The sequence below is a fragment of the Lytechinus pictus genome, chromosome 3 (assembly GCF_037042905.1).
Source record: "Lytechinus pictus isolate F3 Inbred chromosome 3, Lp3.0, whole genome shotgun sequence".
Classification (NCBI taxonomy): domain Eukaryota; kingdom Metazoa; phylum Echinodermata; class Echinoidea; order Temnopleuroida; family Toxopneustidae; genus Lytechinus; species Lytechinus pictus.
Genome location: NC_087247.1, coordinates 2,871,248 through 2,887,451, shown reverse-complemented (window position 1 = coordinate 2,887,451; position 16,204 = coordinate 2,871,248). Strand labels below are relative to the sequence as shown.

Sequence of the window (16,204 nt, the reverse complement as noted above, 5' to 3'; positions counted from 1 at the left end):
AAAGTTTCAGTTTTTTCGTGGAACATGCACATGAATGGGACGCAATCCCTGGCTCCGTGGAGAGTAAGCACACATTACTAAATGATTTTTACTCTCTAGGAGCCATCTGGCTAGTCCGGTGATTGCCTTGGGCTTGGTGTTGAAATTTGGATTGCTTTCCCTAGCTCCAATGATCAAATTATTGACATCTCAAAAACTATTGAGTGACTTTTCGGGACCATCTTCATTTTATGTTTGGTGTTATAGACTCTAATCGTGTAAAAATCGACCTAACACCAACACCAAAAGGTCAACACTGAACTTGAAATCACCCATGTCCCATTGTGTAAACACGTTCATAGTGTGAGCGCGAGGTTAGTAGATTGGAGTGAGACAATGCGAGGGAGCGAAACGACCAAGCCCGAGGGCGCGGAGCGCCCAAGGGGGGGGGGGATGGTTTGGAGCTTTTACAATTTTGCAATTTAAATGGTGCAATCTGGCACATACTTTTAACTCTGATTCCATAAATACATAAGGCAGGATTCAAATAGGCTAATTGACTTTTTTAATGAAGTTCACTGACCTTGAAAAAAAATCCAAATTTTTAAGTGCATTATTCCAAATAACTGTCTTTATAAGCTTAGCAGTGAAACCTCAACCTGTGATTATCTGCTGCTCCCTTAAGGAAAAAAGAATGAAGGAAGCAAGCAAGCAAGCGATATAAAAAAGAAAGAAAAGGTAAAAGAATAGATGTAAGGAAGAAAAAAAAAGAAAGACCGAAAGACAAAGAAACGAAGGAATGAATGAATAAGGAAGGAAAGAAAGACCAAAAGATAAAGAAACGAAGGAATGAAGGAATGAATGAATAAGGAAGGAAAGAAAGAGGGAGGGAGGGATAGAAAGAAAGAAAGAAAGAAAGAAAGAAAGAAAGAAAGAAAGAAAGAAAGAAAGAAAGAAAGAAAGAAAGAAAGAAAGAAAGAAAGAAAGAAAGAAAGAAAGAAAGAAAGAAAGAAAGAAAGAAAGAAAGAAAGAAAAATGAAAAAAAGAAAGAAAGGTAAAAGGATAGATGGAACAAAGGGAAAAGAGGAAAGAAAGAACAAAAGACAGAAAGAAGAAAGGAAGGAATGAATGAATGAAAGAAAGAGAGAAAAGGCTGAAAGGAAGAAATAAAAACAAGGGTAAAGAAAGGATGGATGGAAGGAAGAAAGAAACAAAGAATGAAGGAAAGAAAGGGTAAAAAGAATGAAAGAGATAAATATAGGATGGATGGACTCAAGAATTAAAGAAAGAAAGAAAGAAAGAAAGAAAAAGAAAAAAAAAAAGAAAGAAAGAAAGAAAGAGAAAAAGAAATAGAGAAAAATATTTTTTAAAGGACAGAACAAAGAACGAAAGACAAAGAAAAAAAGGAAAATTAACAAAGAAAGACAGTAACAAAAAAATGAAAGCGAGGGAAGAAACAAAGAAAGATTGAAAAGAAAGAAGGAAAGAAAACAGAGGAAGAAAGCTAAAACTATCATCATAAATAAATCATCAGTTTCTTTTTGGCTCAATTAAAATAAAGCTACGAAAGAAACCAAGTGTATCAACACACACACAAATGCATATGTGGTGCTATCATTAGCCTCTTGACGAAGCCCTGGCGGCTGCTTCCCAGGCAAAGCGAGGGATTTTCTTATTCGCGAAGCGAATTAGGCCTGGCGAGCGCAGCGAGCCAGGGCTTCTTGACATCTGAGCTGAATTATATATTCATGAGGAACGTCTTCCTAATGAATATACATGAGTCATGAATATTACCGGTCACCTAGTACAATGAAATGTCAAAGCTGTTTCGTCCGGGGTTCGGAATACTAGTAGTCTTCTTCTTCTTCAAGCTACACTGCCTCCTTCAATCCTGAAGATTCTTGCAGTATTGTAGTACCGGGGACCGGCAGGTGCAATACACCGGGTGAACACCCTACTCTTTGACGAATAGTGTATTGGTTTTAACGCGCATAGGTTGTGACTCTCCTATACACGGGACCAACATTTGCGTCCTTTCCGATGGACGGAGTGTTTTCCAACTGCATTCACACCCGCACTGAACACAGCGGTGAGGCACGTTAACACACAACGCTAGCATCAGTTTTTTTGTTAGACGTCTTCCGGCATGCTGCGGGACTCGAACCCACGCACGTTGAGATCTACGATCTTATCCGGAACAGGCGCTCTAACCGACTGAGCTACACTGCCTCCACACTGAGCTACACTGCCTCCACTGAGCTACACTGCCTCCACAATTCACCATTCTCAGGGACTATTCTGCAGGGGATTCATTTAATTGCGGGACACTACAGGGGATATAACCAGCAAAATGCTACAAGTAGTGGTACTACTACTACTACTAGTAGTACTAGTACTAGCCGTAACAGACCCATCACCGCCCCAAAACTTCCTGGGAGATTGGCCTGGTCAGACTCGAGTCAAGGGGAAGCACCACTAACTGCACAACTCGACTCCAGCATTCCACGCAGAGATCGATAATCGACGCATAGTGGAATCGCATCCGTAACGTTGGGGAAGTACAATAAGAAACAAGATGGCGGCGTAAACATCGGGCAAGTCTCTTCCGTCTTTTCACAATATTTTTTTATTTTTTTGATGAATTCTTTTTTTTAAAATAACAACGAGAGCGTAGAAATGTCGGAAATGAAGTTTTATCCCATGTACATCATGTACTAGACCAAAAGCTTCAGTCTCTGTATTTTGGTTGTTCCGCTGAACTACGTTGGCTCCACTCACCATACATAGACTGAAGGGGATGGGGCCCCGTACCTACAGCCAACGTATAGTGAACTAGCGTTTTATAGATCGCGATTTAAAACTGTTTTTTAAGCAAAATTGAAAGTTTCATGGTTTCCATTATCAGGGAAATATAAATAACTTAAGTAATTGCATACCTTGGGCCGGAGTTATTGAAAAAAATCCTCTGGATGATTGAGAAATCTGTCATCTAAGACATTTTCACCTGACCTGACGGTTTTTCTTGCAAGTTGCCATCTTGAATGACGTCATTATCGTTATTAACTTAATTTCTCGAATCGATATATCGCGATTATAACTAGAACTAGTACTAGTATAACTAGTATCGTTTATCTTCGGTTTCGTTCGCATATGGAGCAGATCGTATAATATCGAAAGCAATATCGATATCACATTCGTGATTGTTGACATTCGTTTGTAAATATTTTATAGTTTGGCTGCCATTTTGACCATTTTTATCGTGTTCAACCCAATTAAACATCGGTAAAGTATATTTTTCATGCCTTTTTTATCTATATCGTTTAAAGTATTTAAACATTAAAATATAAAGTTTTAAAAGTTTGTTGTTTATACATCCTTAGATTGTAAATTCGATGTGTAAAATTACATCAAACTTTGGACTGTGAATTGACAAAAGGGAGGGAATGAGAACACATGCGAGCCCACACGTACACCCTACCGTCGGTAAATGGGGATTACAGTAAAATGTCAGAAATTGTTGAATAAATCCCCAGAAACGACGGTTATTCCTGTCTAATCATGTAGGCCTACATAGCCTGGAGGCGTCTGGGGAGTGAAAGACTTATACTGTACGTATGGTCACTCCAAAGACCTTATAATATATTACTAGACCGAAAGCTGCGTGCGCGTTCAGCACAAAACAAATGAGATTAGGCTCCGCCTACCGCGATCATTTGAAGACAAAAATAAGCCCTCATTGACATTCATGAGCATGAAGATATTCATAATCCGGCCTTTTCATTGGCTAAGAGCGTCATTAATACGCGATTTCCCCGATTCTTTGTCATCGATACTAGTGGTATCGTGTTACAGAATTAATTATTCATTTGACCTCATTACGTCATCTAATTTATTCATTATGAAACTTTTCTTTCCACACAAAAATGGACCTACGAACACTCCGGTGAGTACACATAAATTGATATAACCACATTAATTCTGTGGACTATTTACACATTTCACACTGTATTTTGTGATCTTAGGTTATTTGTTTAACTAATTAGAGAGTTTGCTATCATTCTTCTGTTAAAGAAAAGCAGAATTTGGTCTTTGAAATTGAAGTTAGATTGTCATCGTCGCCCGGCCCAGTGCAGCATGTACCGGTATGTTGCTTTTCAGTGGTTATGCCGCTGTGTCAACCACATGTATTTTGTACGGGCTCCTAGTCGGCTGGGCATCGAGAGAAAATCGGGCCGGGAGCCCACGATTGATTAAAACAAGAAGACTGAAGCTTCTTTTTGTACACTTTATAACGTTAGATCTAGAGGGAGATCTGCATCTATCTTCAGTAGATCGAGACTCAGTCAGGAATACTGTGAAGCGGAGTGTGGAAGAAGATATGCCTGTCATCATTGTGTCAATCCTCACTAGATTCTCGTCAGTTTCAGATATCAAATTTATTTTGCATAACTTCAGGCTTCTTCTGCATTTAGCCCCCACCCATTTTAATTCTTATTGTTATTTATATAGTTAGACTCGGTATTAGAAATAACATGCTGCTCTGCATGTTTGTCTCACTCTTATTATCCGAATAGATCACGATCTAATTTCTGGTTAACAGAGCCTAGTGGCTAGTCTTTCTTCTTAATTTTACTTTATCAGTTTATGTATTGTTACTTTAGTTACTTTTATCCATCGATGCTTGTAGTACGTAGATCTGGGCCTACCTAATTCAAATCTAGTCATCTAACTTATACTTTCCCAACCCTCGACACGTTCCCCCAGGGCTTAGGATCTAGGTCTATAATTTTAGGCCTAGATGTAGGTCTGGGCCTAAACGACTACATTTACATGTACGAGTATGACTGTCGGTAACCCAGGGAGCTCCCGCCCGCGCAGCGGGAGCTCCCTGGGTTAGACTGTCGGTGGACCAAGGACTAGATCTAGATGATAGATCTACTCTCGGTCAATAATGGCAATGAAGGTTTAGCCAGGAATAAAAGTCAGACATCAAAAATTTCTAAATCGATATACATCTAGGTAAAGTCACCGAAGGGTTAGCTTTACATTCTAGGTCTAGATAGATCGAGAGTCTATCGATAGTCTAGATCTAGACCTTATTTAGATACATGAATGTTGTCATGCAGCACTGATTCTGGTTGGACTAGATCTATACTTTCTTACAAATAGAACTAGACCTAGTGCATGAGATTATGAAATTATGTTGTTAAAATCAAATGAACTAAGATTCGAAATAAAAAGATGCAGATTTTTTTTTTTTTTTTTGGGGGGGGGGCAGACATGTGAAAAAAATTAGAGAAACCTGAAATTGAGAAAGTGAGGGCCCGAACCTACCAATATTGCCTAGGGCTGTTTTTTGCATTTTCTAAAGTAAAATTGAAGGATTTCATGCAATTCTTTTTTTTTATGAAGGTTTTCACATTTCAGCTCCCACCCAAACCCCTCCCCCTACACTGTTAGAAAATTTATTCTTAAAATAAAATAATTTCCTGCAGCAGAGTCTCGAGAACACCTGTAATTTTACCAGATTGCATAATCTTACATTACCGGTATATCATGTAAAATTACAGGAAATTGGTATTTGGTGTATGGAACCTTACAAATTTCCTCAAATAAAACACCATTTTCCTCTTTTTAAACAGACCTGTTCTGTAGAAAACTTCCTGTTTTATGAATTTACAGAATGATTCTGTTATTGCTTTCTGCAAAATCTTGTTTTTTTTCTGTAAAATCTGTTTTTTTTTAACAGTGTACATACGGCCATGAAAGAGATCACTTGACACTTATTGTTCTCTCTTTTCTTTCACAAACAGGTTGAGTTTGAAGAACAAGAAAAACAGTAGAGGTCTACCCGGTACCTATGGTTAAACATGATGATCATAAGTGCATGTATCATTTTGCAGATTCTCATCCAGGTATAAAAGTTAAACTAACCCATTAAAAATTACAGATACATTACATGCATTGAAATGAATGTTAACCATGTTTACATTAAATAAAAATAACCTGAGCCACTGCTAAGAGGTAGGATCTATACTGAATATACACTTCTTATATATACAGGCTCTCGACTCTCTCGAGTCTAAAATAGAACCAATGCCAAAAGTTATGTACCTTGGGCAAATTTATAAAATAAGGTCATGTCCTTGATCTACTATTATTTAAATGGCCTTTTTATTTCCTATTTGTTTATAAACAAAGCAATATCTATTTTTCATGTTTTATATTTTATAAAATTCATTTTATTCATTCTTTAGTGTGATATTCATATTTCATATTTGTAGATTTACAATTTTTTTTAAATCTTATTATTTTACATTTTGTCCAATAGGATGATGCAGCTCTACAATTTCCATGGAGGTGATTGATGATGATAAACAATTGGTGAAGTAGGCCTAATAGAACAGTGATAGGACCACAAAGAGAAATACAACCTACAGCAGTTATATGAGTGAGTTAATAAGTGATTATTTTTAATAATGGGGGGTTTTCACAATATTTTTAGGCAACAAATAGACCTGCCTTTGAAAAAAACATTTCAATTCTGTTTTTAGGTTATAGATAGATAATTCTGACTATTATATATAATTTATATATGTTAATTCATATATTCATATTTATGGGAAATCTCTGACATTTTTTTTTATAGAGTACATGTAGTTATAATGGAGAGTGGTATGCAAACTGCATAGAACAGGTTTAAGTGATATGCTTTGTAGAAGTACAAGTTTATAATTAGTAGAAGTAAGATTTCCTATGTTATGTGATGAAGAAATTTATATACCGGTATGTATAGTCTTACTTTTCTTAAAACATTTATGTTTTACAAATCATGACAATTTTAATTTAAATTCATTGATTTTCTTTCTCTATTTTTTCAATCTGCAGGACTGGTGTAACAGATGTTTTCATTCAAGAAATCCAACAAATTGAAGAGTGACTTAGCTTAGGAAGCACTTGATAAAGATGGAAAAGGTTTTTTTTTTCAAGTCCAATTTTTTTTATTTTTTATTATCATCACAACCCCAAATTCATGAAGTATGAAATTTCCTGTCGATTTTCATTAAAACTGGTTGCAAAAGGAAAAGCTATAAACATACAAATAGGAGCGGCGAAGTGAAGTTGAAAGTGGGGGGGGGGCACAGGGAAAATGCTGTATTATGTGAAATTTTAAAGAAGTTGCGAGAGAGCAAAATTTTGACATTTTTAAAAAGAAAATCCAATTTTGTGATAGATTTCGACAAAATATTCAGAATGATATATTTCACCTTTTTGTTTGGGGGGGGGGGGGCAAGAGTCCTTCAAGCCCCCCCCCCCCTCCATCTGTAGTGTACGAAACTGCTTATCTCCCCACTCACATGAATTATTAAACTTAATGCACAAAGGATTTCCTTATTGTTCTTGTTTCAAAGGGCACTCGTCATGGTGACCATAAAACGGGTCCTTCTCAGGTGAAAGGGGCACAGAACAAACTCTTTAGGAGCACTTTTCTTGGGTAAAAGGGGGCAGTTATTCGAGAAAGCTAGGGCACTTACAAGAAGGCGAGGGGGCACTTTTTAACACTTAAAACGGGCCCCCAGATGAAAGGGCACAGAACACGTTCAGGGGGGCATTTTTTGGTAAAAATTTGCATACAAGGAAGAGCACTTGGTAACACCTAAAACGGGTTCTCGTCAGGTGAAAGGGACACAGTACACGTTCGTGAGGGGGCATTTTTCTTACATAAAATTAAAGGCACTTTTCAGTGCTTCAAAAAGTAGGGGGAACTGTGCCCCCCAGGATCGCTGCCCCTGCATACAAAAAACATTTTTGTTCGATTCAAAGTATTAACATACGCTTAAGAAAAAAAGTAAGGCTAAATCCTCTGATAATGTGATATTTTTTCTGGCTATTAATAAAATTCACAACTAACCAGAAAATGCCTTCATGTCTTTCATTTGTATTCATATAGTATTTGTACAGAGCTAAAATGAAAGGGATTTGGAATTGGCAAAATTCAAATGAGATGGAGATCGAGAGAGAGAAAGAGTGATGAGAAGGGGGTTGAAAAGAGATGAGAAAGAAATGGAGGGGCACATATGAAGAGATAATTTAGAGGGGGGGGTAAGAGAGCACGAATGGTGGGAAGTAGGAACAAAGGGGTGGAAGAGAAATAAGACGAGATTTATGGAAACCAGGAGACAGATAACAAGTGGGAAAAGAAGAAGGAAATATATGTAGGAGAAAGGCGGCACCAAAATAACGTGAGTGGGAAAATAAATTATTAAATGGAAAAACAGAGCAAGAAATGCTGGAGAATAGAGGGGACATGAAACGTATTAAACATGATAAACTGGGGCCCGTTTCATCATGAGTTACAAGTATGGTAATTATGATTGGTTACAGCCGTTACCATCGTAGTTAACTACGATGGCAACTGCTATAACCAATCATAATCTAGGTTACCACGGTAATCACAATAACAGCGATGTTTAAATAGCTGTAATTCATTATGAAACGGACGCCAGATAAAGAAAACAGGCACGGGGATCCATGAGGGCCGGCCCCTTACGTATTATACCTTGAACAAAATATTTTTTTTTTGCTTCTCGAAATTTGTAACAAGAAATGTACTCTATTAGTGGTGACGGTTATTTTTTTCAGTAACCATACTCAACCAGTGAAAATTACCATCAAATTGTAATAACCATGTTCTGCCCCCACCCGCCCCCCCCCCCCCTAGAAAAAAAAAAGAAAACAAGACTTTTGGGTCAGTGCAACAGCCCCCTTTGATCCGTTCGGCGGCCTCTGCCGGCTATTTAGAGTCTAGATTCAATTCAATTATTTTATTTTCCACTTTCAATTTCATATTTACAATTATGATACAATTGACAAAGTAACATATAATCACAATTGAAGTACATACAAAAATTGACAACATTATAAAATTACAATAGACAATTATCAAATCGAAATACAAATGAGGGAGGGAGGGCCAACTGAAAAGCAGAGCTTGTATAATGTAGGCCCCCCTAATATTGATTAATTAATATTGATTCTTTACATTTGTTAAAAACTAAGATGCTGTATATCTTAACATGTGACAATTTGGGGATGGCAAAAGCACTTGAGACCTCTTTAACTAATCACGACTTTATAGGCCTATAAGACACAATACAAACAATGCTTTGTTTTTAAGTGATATCGATTGTGATATCGATACTTTATTGAGCGCAATGTATCGTCTCAGATTTGCACTTGCTTGATTCGCTGAATCCTTCGCGTCACGAGCGCGTAACAAAATGAATACATTAATGAATTTGCCAAGTTGACCTTTGTCATTGCGCTGATGTGCGTATTGTCTAATACACGTACAAAACCACAGTCGACGAGGGAGCATCGTACGAAATTAATATTAATGAGGGCTTATTTTAGCTTCTAATGGATTAAACAAAATGGCGGTAGCTTCGGGGGCTTGGGTCACTCCCCTAACGCCTGGCACTGTCCCCTATACTATCCTACACACCGAGGGAAAATGCAACTATAGAAATGCGCCAAACTGCTAGTTATGTTTAGATTCTAGCTTTAAAACTTATGTACATGGGTAAAAATATTGGTTGGCAACGTTTGGCAAAAAATAAGTGTTGATGGATTTGAAATGACGAATAAATTAATATGAATAAGAAAAGTAGAAGAGAGTTCACTTACACTTGTTGACATCGCCATCTTTGATCCTTTGTAATTGCAACCTAGTTACGTGACGCGTATAGAGGGCGGCAAAATCACGAGCGGTGCTAGATTAAAAAGTGCTAAAATGTCCCGCTTCAACCACTGAACTAGAAATACGTGGAAGCCGTGTACACCCAAGCAAAACATCGCTGGCGAACTCGATAAGTCACATGACCGCCGCCATTTTGCTAGGTCAATTGTTCGAGAACGCGCCGCGCCGTAGAAGGCAAAATGCAATATGTTTTCTCTATGTATTTCTAGTTCAGTGGTTGAAGCGGGACATTTTAGCACTTTTTAATCTAGCACCGCTCGTGATTTTGCCGCCCTCTATACGCGTCACGTAACTAGGTTGCAATTACAAAGGATCAAAGATGGCGATGTCAACAAGTGTAAGTGAACTCTCTTCTACTTTTCTTATTCATATTAATTTATTCGTCATTTCAAATCCATCAACACTTATTTTTTGCCAAACGTTGCCAACCAATATTTTTACCCATGTACATAAGTTTTAAAGCTAGAATCTAAACATAACTAGCAGTTTGGCGCATTTCTATAGTTGCATTTTCCCTCGGTGTGTAGGATAGTATAGGGGACAGTGCCAGGCGTTAGGGGAGTGACCATACGTACAGTATAAGTCTTTCACTCCCCAGACGCCTCCAGGCTAGGCCTAGGCCTACATGATTTAGAGCTAGATCTTTTTTTAGAAGGAAAGTAGAAATCTCGGGGGTGAAAGTTTCAGGTTTTGGCTTCCATTGTGTGGGTCTATGGGATAGAAGGCCTGGCTTCGTATGAGAGTGACCTTACGTTAGTAAATGATTTTTACTCTCTAGAAGCCGCCTGGCTAAGTGTGACTCACTCAGTCACTGACTGTGACTGTGTGGACATGGACATGGTGGAATAAAAAAAAAAAGAAACATGTTTAATCAGAAGTTAAATAAAAATTTTAGGTGCACTCAGCTCAAGCCCAATCAAGCAGCACAGCCATTGCAAAGCAAGAATCCAAGATTTCCAAGGACCAAATGAAGCTGAAGTGGACTGGATGATTGAGCGGATCCACTGACTAGCTAACGTACGGTTAGTGACTGTCTGAGCTGTGACTGAGCTGTGTGAGTGCATATCCGCCCATTGATAATTTCACAAGTCAAATAAATGTCTAACTTGCAAATGTTCATAGTTACAATACCTTCAGGCCTGTTCCTAGAATTATTGCATCATATTCTTCATCCATATTGGAATGATTTCGGTCCAAAAAATAGAGTAAACAACAAAAATGTGTTAAGACTTGGACTGGTTTTCTCCGGGTCTTGTCGAGTCGACGGCACCTACAACCTTTGACCCAACGAACGTAGAGGGCGGCAACGGCATGCAGAGAAGTACAGTAAGTACAGAGAGATATATTTTTCAGGGGTATTTTCACCCCTTTTCCTTTTTTTTTTCTGCGTGGTAGTGAAAAGTTGGGAGTTGATACCCTCAAGCCCCCTCCCATCTATACGATAGTGTGATGATCAGAGCATCTCGCTGATCCAGGCGCGGATCCATGGGGGGCCGAGGGGGCCTTGCCCCCCCCCCCTTTGGCAAAAAAAAGAAGAGGGAAAGAAAGAGAAAAAAAGAGGGGAAAGAGGGTAAAGAAAAGAAGAAAAAGAAGAAAGGAAGAGGGGGAAGAAGGGAAGAAAAAAGAGAGAGGAAAAGGGGGAAAGAAAAGAGGAAAGGGGAGAGGGGGAAAGGAAAAGGAGAAAAAAAGAGAGAGGAAGGAGGAAAGAAGAGAAGAGAGAGAAAGGGGAAAAGAGAGAGGAAGAGGGGGAAGGAAGAAGAGGAGAAAAAAGAGAGAGGAAAGGGGGAAAGAAAAGAAGAAAAAAGGAAGAGGGGGAAGGAAGGAAAGGAGAGAGAGGAAGAGGGAGGAAAGAAGGAAGAAAAAGAGAGGGGAAAGAAAAGAAGAAAAAAGAAGAGGGAAAGAAAAGGAGAAGAAGAGGGGAAAGAAAGAGAAAAAAGAGGAAGAGCAGGAAAGAAAATGATGTTCGAACCAAAAGGGCGCCGAAACGATGTTCGAAGGAATGTCAAAATGATGTTCGAATTGGGGGCCGAATTGATGTTCGAACGGGGGGGGGGGAGCGAATTGATGTTCGACGTAGGGTCGCCAAATTGATGTTCGAACTAGGGGGAGGGCGCCAAATTGATACTCGAGCTAGGGGGGGGGGCGAAATGATATTCGAACTAGGGGCGCCAAATTGATGTTTGACCTACATGTATAGGGGCGCCGAATTGATATTCGAACTAGGAGGGCGCCGAAATGATGTTCGAAGGGATGTTAAAATGACGTTCGAACTGGGGGCGCCAGATTGATACTCGAACTAGGGGGTAAGGGGGCCGAATCGATGTTCGAACTAGGGGGGTGCCAAATTGATACTCGAACTAGGGGGGCTCAGAATTGATGTTGGAACTAGGGGGCGCCAAATTGATACTCGAACTATGGGGCGCCAAATTGATATTGGACCTACATGTAGGGGCGCCGAATTGATATTCGAACTAAAAGGGCGCCGAAATGATGTTCGAAGGGATGTTAAAATGATGTTCGGACTGGGGGCGCCAAATTGATACTCGAACTGGGGGGGGGCGAATCGATGTTCGAGCTAGGGGGGCGCCAAACTGATACTCAAACTAGGGGGGCGCCGAATCGATGTTCGAACTAAGGGGGCGCCAAATTGATACTCGAACTGGGGGGGGGGGGCGAATCGATGTTCGAGCTAGGGGGGCGCCAAACTGATACTCAAACTAGGGGGGCGCCGAATCGATGTTCGAACTAAGGGGGCGCCAAATTGATACTCGAGCTGGGGGGGGGGGGAAATGATATTCGAACTAGGGAAGCCAAATTGAGTTCGAAGGGATGCCAAAATGATGTTCGAATTGGGGGCCGAATTGATGTTCGAACGGGGGGGGGGGCGAATTGATGATCGAACTAGGGGGGGCGCCGAATTGATGTTCGAACTAGGGGCACCACATTGATGTTTGAACTAGGGGGCGCCGAATTGATATTCGAACTAGGGGCGCCAATTTGATGTTCCACTTTGGGGCGCCAAATTGATGTTCGACCTAGAGAGGCCAAATAGATGTTCGACGTAGGGGGGGGGGTTGCACCGAATTAATGTTCGACGTAGGGGCGCAAAATTTATGTTCGACATCGGGGAGCGCCGATTGAATGTTCGAACTAGGGGCGCCAAATTGCTATTCGAACTTGGGGCGCCAAATTGATGTTCGAACGAGGGGGGCGCCAAATTGATGTTAGAACTAGGGGGCGCTGAAATTGTGTATGGGTATGGCTTAAAAAGAATGCAACTAGTATAAGTTATACAAGTTGCATTCTTTTTAAGCCATATACCTATAATTGCATAGGTTACAAAGCACATGTTAACATCGTCACGTTCAACACCAATAACAAGCAAGCAATGACCCGCCGTGTAGCTATATAGAAAGCAAACTACTTAACGATGTCTTGGTCGAAAAAACTTTTGATTTTTCGAACAAAGCGAGGAATGAAAGAAACTAATCTTTGCATCTTCGCTCCAATCGGTTACTTCATACTTCCATAGTTTTCATTTTAACCCACATACACGACTCTCTTTATTGGCTTTCTGACTCACACAAATTGTATTACATAGAATCCAGTAGATGGCACTTAGCTTCAGGTCAACTCCATTCACCCACATGGTGATAACATAGAACACTGTACAATATATGTTATTATTATTCATTTTTATTCCATTTTAAGTCCAGACATAATACACAAAGCAGATTTTGATACAAAGGTAAAAGTAATCGAAGTTATGTAGTAAACGTATGTTGTAGACAAATAATTGCTAACTGTTATATCTTCGCTGTAACACAATCCATGTATAGACCTATGGCTGGTATGAATATTGACGATGGAAATAATAGAGTTCAATCTGTCATTTATGTTGACGGAGTTTTCAAGTTCTTGGATTATTTTGTTGACAAGGTGGTGCTGTGCCTTTAGTTGTAGACTCCATCCTCACTCTCTGTTTCTTCATCATCGTCGTCATCGTCACCTCCATCTGGGAACTGGAAAGAACCATCAAATTGTGGATCATGCCTGGCTAAGACTCTTTGTACGGCTTTCTGGAATTCCATGCCATTTTCTAATCTTTCCTTGAGATCAGAAACGATATCGTGATTGATGCCTGCTTCTCATAGGCTAACGTTCTGCTGCAAGAACTTGGAGTAAAGATCGAAAAAGATGCGTTTGACGGCCCACAGTAGTTACGTGAGCCTTTTCTTTAGCGTCTTCTTCTTCCATTCCCTCTGAGATATATTTCTGATATTTTTCGTCTCTCAAGTCCTTGGTGGCTGTCATGGCCTGATTTAACCATACTCGGTAAGCAATGTTGTCTTCAATTTCATCTACGTTATCTGTCTCTGACATTGACGATTCATCATCTCCTTCGTTTTCTGAATCACTAGATTCTTCAACTCCCTGCGTTTGAGAGGATGGTTCGGAGTAATCATCCTCACTTGTACCTTCTTCAGCGTAGGAAGATTTAATTTTGCCTTCATCTTCTGTATCAGTGTGAGCTTTTTGTTCATGCCTCTGCATATCAAACTTCCGACTATAGGTCCTCTGGCATTGGGAACATGCGTAACGCCGGTTGGACATATCAAGAGCGTTCATGTTGACTCGATGCTGTTTAGGTCAGAATTGAAGCAAAGTGATATCAATCGTATCTTTATACATGATCAGGGGCGGATCCAGCTTTTTATAAAGGGGGGGGGTTGGGGTGGTATGCGAGGGAGCGTAGCGACCGAGTCCAAGCGAGCGGAGCGAGCGAGGGGGGAGGGTGTGGAAGGGGGGTGTCCCCCCTCCCACAGTAGGGAAATTTTTTGAAAATCTGTGTGTGAAAATGGCGTTTTCTTGCATCTAAAACACCACTCTTTAAAAAAAAAGATAAGATTTAAAAAAATGGTCCCCGGATTTTTTTTTTGGGGGGGGGGTTGCAACCCCCGGCCCAACCCCCCCTCTAGATCCGCTTCTGATGATGTCAAGTATTGTCAACATCCACAAACGAATCCGTAGATCCGTAATGGAATCCGTAGATCCGTAAACGGATTCGAAATTCTTTGAATCATATTGATAGAATTGACAAAGTTTAATCTGTTTTAGTGGAGTACATATTTTATTACTACCGATGGTTTAAAGAGCCAGCAATGTCAACATCTGTTATGCATGTTTGTTATAAATATTTTCTAACTATGATGTATATTCATGCATTCATTGTTTTCTTGAAAACTTACTGTGCTTCTCTTTGTTTACAAAGGACATCGGGCAAATTTTCCATAGAAAAAAAATATGGTGGATGGATTTCCATAGAGTTACGATTGATTGGCTCAATCGTAACTCTTTCTAAGACGGGGCCCTGATAAACATTAGTGGGTATTCCCTCAATTTGCATAACGATGAATATTACATGGTAGGGTAATAAAGTGTGTCATTGAATTTTCCAAACATATAACATTGTGTACGAACAAAGTTGATTTTGAGCATTAAATCTTGACTTTTTATACTCTCAATGAAGTAGGGAAAGTGGGTATTTTCCACGCTCATGAAGCCGATGTATGCTTGATCATTAATTTTGTGCATATTACGGTATTGCATGTACAAAATAAATACGACGTTGCACCATCCAATAATGCATTGCCTAATCTGAGAAGTAATGACGTCATAAATACTTAGTAAGTTTACAAATATTGTGAATCATCAGCATTGTCATTAATCCCTATATGAGGTCTGTATAACTCTTTAAACCATCGGTAGTAATAAAATATGTACTCCAATAGCAATGTCATTGGTCATTGACCACTCGTAAGATCAGTTCTTTTCATAATAAAAGCTTAAAGCGGCTGACAGGTTTTTTGTTGATATTTTTCATTTCCACATTCTATCCATATTTGGGCAAACTGTACATTTTTTTTGTCAAAGAAGAACTACACAAGTGGTCTAGAAAATTTACAATCTTGACCTCTCGAGAGATCAGTTCTTTTCATAATAAAAGCTGAAAGGGGTTGAATAAGTTTGTTGTCCACATTTTGGCCAAAATTATTTTTTCGTTTTGTGTGTGTGTGTTTCCAGGCGCAGATCCAGGGGGGCACAGGGGGCACGTGCCCTACCCCCCCCCCTTGAGAAGCAAAATTAAAATTTGTAATGTAAAAATGCCAATGAAACCGAGGTGTGCCCCCTCTTTTGAAATTGAAGACCCCTTTTTTTTTTTTTTTTGCTTGTCAAATGTTTTCGGGTATATCCTTAATTTGTGGTTGAAAACTTTTTTTTTTTTGCTTGTCAAATTTTTTCGGGTTCGAAATATTCTTAATTTGTAGTTGAAAACCTTTTTTATTTTGGCTTGTCAAAATTTTCCTCCGAAAAATTTGCCCCCCCCCCCCCCTTTTTTTGTCATGGACCAATATTGTTGGGCATTCTGCATGAGCTGATTTGGAAGAGGAGGACTGTGACATT

The 16,204-nt window shown here is 39.4% G+C and overlaps 1 long non-coding RNA gene across 2 annotated transcripts; it reads left to right on the top strand.

The window, feature by feature from the left end:
* Positions 1-2,621: 2,621 nt before the first annotated feature.
* LOC135153489 (uncharacterized) lies at positions 2,622-6,985 on the top strand. 2 transcript variants are annotated; one of them, XR_010292863.1, is made up of 4 exons: positions 2,622-3,922; positions 5,793-5,894; positions 6,311-6,430; positions 6,868-6,985. It is a non-coding gene; the product is annotated as an uncharacterized LOC135153489 (long non-coding RNA). The 2 variants fall into 2 exon arrangements; XR_010292864.1 differs by having other exon boundaries at positions 2,622-3,926.
* The last annotated feature ends 9,219 nt before the right edge of the window (positions 6,986-16,204 follow it).